This window comes from Takifugu rubripes, chromosome 16 (assembly GCF_901000725.2).
Source record: "Takifugu rubripes chromosome 16, fTakRub1.2, whole genome shotgun sequence".
NCBI lineage: Eukaryota > Metazoa > Chordata > Actinopteri > Tetraodontiformes > Tetraodontidae > Takifugu > Takifugu rubripes.
Window position 1 is genome coordinate 1,746,216 of NC_042300.1, and position 6,000 is coordinate 1,752,215.

Sequence of the window (6,000 nt, forward strand, 5' to 3'; positions counted from 1 at the left end):
CTTTAGCAGGAGGGCCCCCCTACCTGGTCCTGCTCAAGGTTTCTTCCTGTTAAAGGGGAGTTTTTCCTTGCCACTGTTGCTTGTCTGGGGTCAGGCCCTGGGATTCTGGATAGCGCCTTTAAACAATTTTGATTGTATAAGACGCTATATAAATAAAGATTGATTTGATTTTAATTAAACTCATGCCATACATGACTTTGTGTAATGCTTAGCCACTTCCTGGTGTTGAGAAGATGGAATGGTTTTATTTTAAAATGTTGATCTGTTCTATCAAGAGCATGTACAGAAAGATTCATCGCTTGTGTTGTTTTGCGCCTACTACAATGACAGAATGTTAAGTGTATATAGAAAGTTGTGTTAGCACTAATTACAAGCATGTGTGTTGTGCTAAATGGAGGATCCGGGCATGGGTCAGATGACTGGCATGATTTGAATGGTATTGTCATAGAAAATAAGGAAATACTTTATATAAAACGATTAGCTTTTAAAATCTTATTTTTACAAGATTCAAGGACGTCAAGTGCGCAGTATGAAGATATTTCATGACCAGATTAAATAAATACAAAAAAGTTTTGGAGGATGCGGGCATCGATCCCGCTACCTCTCGCATGCTAAGCGAGCGCTCTACCATTTGAGCTAATCCCCCTGGTGCCCCAGATCGTCGAAGGAAAGATTGTTACAATTTAGCAATTTTTTCCCCCTTGCAACTTTGTATCTAGCTTTTTTCCCTTGACTGCCCGAGCACAAATTAGTTCTGCTCGGATTGTTTTTGTGAACAGTCAGAGGAAAAAAGCTGTTCTTTTCTGGCACAATTTGCACTGCTTATAAAATTATCCCACGTATTCTGCCAAACAGCTAAACGCGATGGCAGCGTCTGGGTTGTCATGGATCGGAACAATTACGCAACAGGCCTGTTTCTGGCGCTGCCTGGTGATGGAAAGTACAATCAAATCTGTGTTCAAACTCTTTTGGGGCACTGATATCAGGAGAGGAAAATGGTGAGGTCAAGAATGAGGAGACCTCTGAGATATGGCTATTGTGGCCTGAGGAAAAGGACTGCACTGCTCTCCGTCAGCTTTATGAGAGAGGTGGAATGTTCCTGCTGTCTCACTCTTGGTTCTTGTTTTTCCACTAATTACGACACATCTGCAGAGAGGCAGCAGCCTGCCCTTAAGATTACTTTATAAACTCGTGAAAACGTGAGTATGGAGAGCCTCTATTCCACACAGTTGAACCTAAAGTCAATAAATTAAAGGTCTTTTTTAGACAGTTTGATGAAGTGTCGGTTTCTCTGGCGTGTCCTGTATTCCCACATGGACATCAACCAATATAATGGACATTTCTGAACTTTGGTACTGGTCATGTGACTCTCCGTGAGGGACACTCTGAAGGCATGAACAGAAACTTTAAAACGGAATCTTTCTGACCTTAGAAGGTGCCTGTTTTTCATACAACTCATGTGTAGATCAGAAACACGTGAACATCCCATATACACGACTGATGCCGTGATGAGGGTCAGTTCAATCTTCACCGCGGTTTAAACCTGTGGTAAGATGTTTATATAGTTGAAACCTGAAACAGTTTCTGAGTCACTGGGTCCTTGTTATAGTTAAACGATACAGTAGAACTATTTATTTTAGAGTTCATGCTGCACACAAATTCAAAAACAGTGAGTGTCAAAAACAGTAAGTTAGGAACCAGTTCAAATAAATGGTGGAACGTTGAAGGATATGGCTTAACTATGTCTGTATTTAGCCTGCTTTACTGCTTTATGTAGTTATTGCTAAATTGTTGCTGAGAATGACAGGAGAACATGCAGTAATGAACAATTTGTTCTTCGCTCAGTTAAAAAGCTGGCTTCAGTGACATGACGACAGCATAAACCAAATCTAATTTCTGAGGCTTTATTTGAATGTGCGCATCTGCTTGTTGGTCCAGTCTCCAGGAAACGAGCTGAGCGCAACGTGTAAAACAGGTAACAAAACCCAGGAACTCCCAGTAACAATGCACCAAACCCTTTGAATTTTCTGCACTGACTTAAAAATAATAACATCTCACATTCATAACAATACCATAGAACATGACATTTCTGACCCCAGCCCCCAGGTCATGTCCAGTGTCGTTAGAGCGTTTATTGATTATCAGGTTAATCTGAACATAGGCGCAAACCCCACAAAGGCTGGATGTGGGTTATATACTGCCACATGGTTGTTTTCAGGTTATGATGGAAATCCTTGGTAATACAAAGAGTTGCTTTGTTGCAGCTGTGATGTAACACAGGAAGAGTCCGTCAGGAGACAAAGTTAGCCTTTCGCTCTGCCTTGGTGGGTTTAATTCCGTTAACGGAGTTTATTTCCTAGTATAAAGGCATCATGTGGATCACGGTCACCTTGGACAGGTGCTCCACAATAGCAGGTCCAGATGTTCCCTGAAGCCTTAAGTTAGTGGTTCAACTCTCCTCGCAGAGATACAGACTCATTAATCATAGTCATTAGAGAAGGAATTCCAACAGGGGTATATGCTTGGATCAGCGCAGGTCTTCTTATTAAGGATATCATTTTTGTTCCTTAATTTGTCACCACTCAGTTTGCAATCACCTTTTCAGTTGCGGCTGGAAATTCCCTCATGTCTCTGCTAACCCGAGTCCCACACAAGGTTACAACCACTAATCCGTGCATCACTGTGACATTTTTAGTCTTGCAAAACTGACATCCAGGAGTCATGTAATAGCTCACGATTCCAAGTGTCAGTGCAGAAATTCCTGCGGTGGTTGCTCTGGTTCTGGCAGTGCCTCTCGGAACTGGCTCTCCTCGCTACTCCCTGGTGCCATTAATCACTTGCTGCAGCCATTTATGTAACGTTCGTACCAGTAATTCTGGTATGTAATCTCAGAGCGGCCCTTGTCAAACTAAAAACTGGACATCTGGACATTTATGTGCAGGTGCAGATGAGTGAAAAAGTGTAAAACACAGCAAATTGTGATCAAAGGAATCCAAACAAAAATCAAAGGAAGCTGCGTTTGAGTCGGCTGAGGGTGCAAAGACAGTCGGTGGTCCTCTCCTGACAGCCGAGAGCCCTCAGAGGGCTTCCAGCTATGCAAATCTCACCACTCAATCCCTTTAGGGATCACGGGAAGGATGCTGGATCCTTCCAGCCGCATTTGGTCAGCATCTCATTGCAGGGCCCTATGTGAGCTTGATACCTTGCGCAGGGTACCTTGGCGGTGCCCTGAATGTGAACTGAGCTGCCAACACCACAAGGCGTTCTATGGGGGTATTCTATTAAAGGATCCAGCGGGGCTGAACGGCCCGTGTGATGGAATCCCAGTCTAGATCCCAGATCTCTGTGGAGGAGATCACTGAAGAACTTATTCATTCAGGGCACTGCAGCAACTATGGACTCAGCTGTAGATTAGAGAGTGTAGTCCTCAATTGTGTTGTGAAAAACTGTGAATTTGTGTGACAGTTATGGCATCCGGCGTCTAAACCTGCCGTAAACGTGATCAACTCATGATGGGAAAAAAAATCTGTTTTTTGGATGTGCGTCAGGGGATTTTTCCATGGACGGGCGTGTCCTCTGCTCCCAGACAAATGAGCAGTATTTGAGTTGGCAGCCGCAGATTCCCACGTTCGCTCCAGCGCAGGAGGGGAAAAGGGAGAAAAAGGGCAAAATCGTCAGAGCATCAGCGTCATCTCTGACCAGATTCTTCAGGCTGCTCCAGATCACCGTGTGTCACCCCGCTTTCAAGTGACTGCAGCTGAGATTGAGTCATCTGTGATCTTACGTCCAATTATCTTTTTTCTTGTCTAGCGTTAGAAAAAACAGCTGTGGTTCATTGGAAATGTTGGATTTTAACATCAGTTTTGCATCATTCACCCCTCTAAATAAAACAATAAATAAATCGTCTCTCAGTGTTCTGTAGATTCTCAATCATCCAGGTCATTGTATCCAAGGTAGTTTTCTACCTTCTGGATAAAAGGCGAAACGTCTTCAAGAGAAGAAACCCAGTCCAGTGACAGAGAAAACTACCTTGGGTCTCTAGGTGTTTAACGGAGAGACAGTGTTTTATTGTCAATTCAGATGATTTGGTTTTCCCATTAAAGGCTTCCCTCCCAAATGACACAGAAACCAACTAAATTCAACAACACAACACTAACAAGACTCTCCCGTGTGCTCAACAGGAGCAGGAGAAGCATCAACTTATTGAGTGACTCCAAAAATTACAGATCAGCTAAATGACATTGTGTAGAACTCATCATTCACAATTTAGCAGTTTATGAATATCAGTCTCACAAAACAAAATAAAGATATTTTAAAGAAATACATACACTTCAAAGGCATCCACTCACATTTTACCGTGTAAACGTTACCCTGTTTTGACCTTCAGGCCCTTTTGACCTTGACCTTCAGGATCACCGCAATTTTCCCCAGTTTTTCCCCAACTAAAGGAATTTGCATTTCCTTTCCCCAGAATTCTTGGACCATATTCTGGTCAAGAGCTTTTTTCCCAGTAAAGAGTGTCATCCGTCTAACTAGTCTCTGTATTCCACGGGCCTGCCAGATGAACCTGAGCCTCGGGAAAGGCCCGGGGGAGGAAACCCCCCCAGTATTTCAGTGACTCTACGCTCGTTCGGCTTTTCTCTTTGCTAAGAGGATGAATGTTTGTGCCAGCGCTTGTTAATCAGCACCTCCAAGGCCCCTGAACACCCCCCTCCCATTCCTCCTGGACTACCTGCACTTTGGCTTTGGAGACAAACAACGCTTGAATGTGTTTTTGTTTTATTTCTTGTGCTTTTTACTAGCTGATGATTTGAGAGGAAAGTGTGCCTTTGTTCACACATCCCCTTTGGCAGGGGTCTTGTGTGTTGGTGCCACTATGGGGTCATTTAACAGTGAGGCTATAAAGAAATACATCACTAATATGCCAACTCGTAAATCCGTTGTGACATCTGCCAGAGTATGTTATGTGTTCCAAGTGTTGATGTGGTCCAGTCCTGCCGCCTGGATGTTGTCCTCCCCACCAACTGCAGCCATTGTTGCTAAAGCTCACTGCACGTCAGCCTGCGCTTGATTCCTCAAAGCTAAGGGTGGGAGACAATGGAGGTATAATGTTTTAAAAATATCATCTTTGCCCAACACTGACTTTGGTCCTTAAATGCAGCACCACGCGTCAGTGTCAGAGGAGCAGCTGGTTCTCACACCCCACCGGACCTTTGGACTCTGTGAGGTTTTTCATGTGACAGAGAGATGAATGCTGGCATTTTCAAATCAAATCAAATCAATCTTTATTTATATAGCATCTTTTACAATCAAAATTGTTTCAAGGCGCTTTCCAGAATCCCTGGGCCTAACCCCAGACACGCAACAGTGGCAAGGAAAAACTCCCCTTTAACAGGAAGAAACCTTGAGCAGGACCAGGCTCATGTAGGGGGACCCTCCTGCTGATGGGGGGCTGGGTAGAGAGAGAGGAGAGGAGAGGAGAGGAGAGGAGAGGAGAGGAGAGGAGAGGAGAGGAGAGGAGAGGAGAGGAGAGGAGAGGAGAGGAGAGGAGAGGAGAGGAGAGGAGAGGAGAGGAAACCATGACCCAGTGGGGTGACAGATGCCTGTCAGGTGATCATGTTTCTGGACCCTGGCAGCCTTGGCCTATAGCAGCATAGCTAAGATGTGACCTAATGATTAGACGACCCCCTAAGTATGATAATTGTCTATCTATGATAGTATCTATCTATGATAGATCTTAAAAGTAGCGATGGAGCGGAGCGGTCTATTGGGCTGGTAAGGTATCACTAGCTCCTCCAGGTAGGATGGAGCTAGGCCTCTGAGGACCTTGTAGGTCAAAAGAAGGGTTTTAAAAATTATTCTAAATTGAACGGGCAGCCAATGAAGAGACGCCAGTAAAGGAGTTATGTGATCTCTTTTGTCAATACCTGTCAGAACTTTGGCTGCAGCATTTTGGATCAGCTGGAGGCCTCTTAAAGAGTTGTTTGGACACCCTGATAA

The 6,000-nt window shown here is 44.1% G+C and overlaps 1 protein-coding gene and 1 non-coding gene across 2 annotated transcripts in view; one reads left to right on the top strand and one right to left on the bottom strand.

Moving 5' to 3' along the window:
• The window catches only part of LOC101066666 (protein dispatched homolog 1), a 134,757-nt gene that overhangs the window by 72,995 nt on the left and 55,762 nt on the right, over positions 1 to 6,000 (top strand). The gene's annotated exons all lie outside the window — the stretch shown is intronic.
• trnaa-agc (transfer RNA alanine (anticodon AGC)) lies at positions 574 to 646 on the bottom strand. The gene has a single exon. It is a non-coding gene; the product is annotated as a tRNA-Ala (tRNA).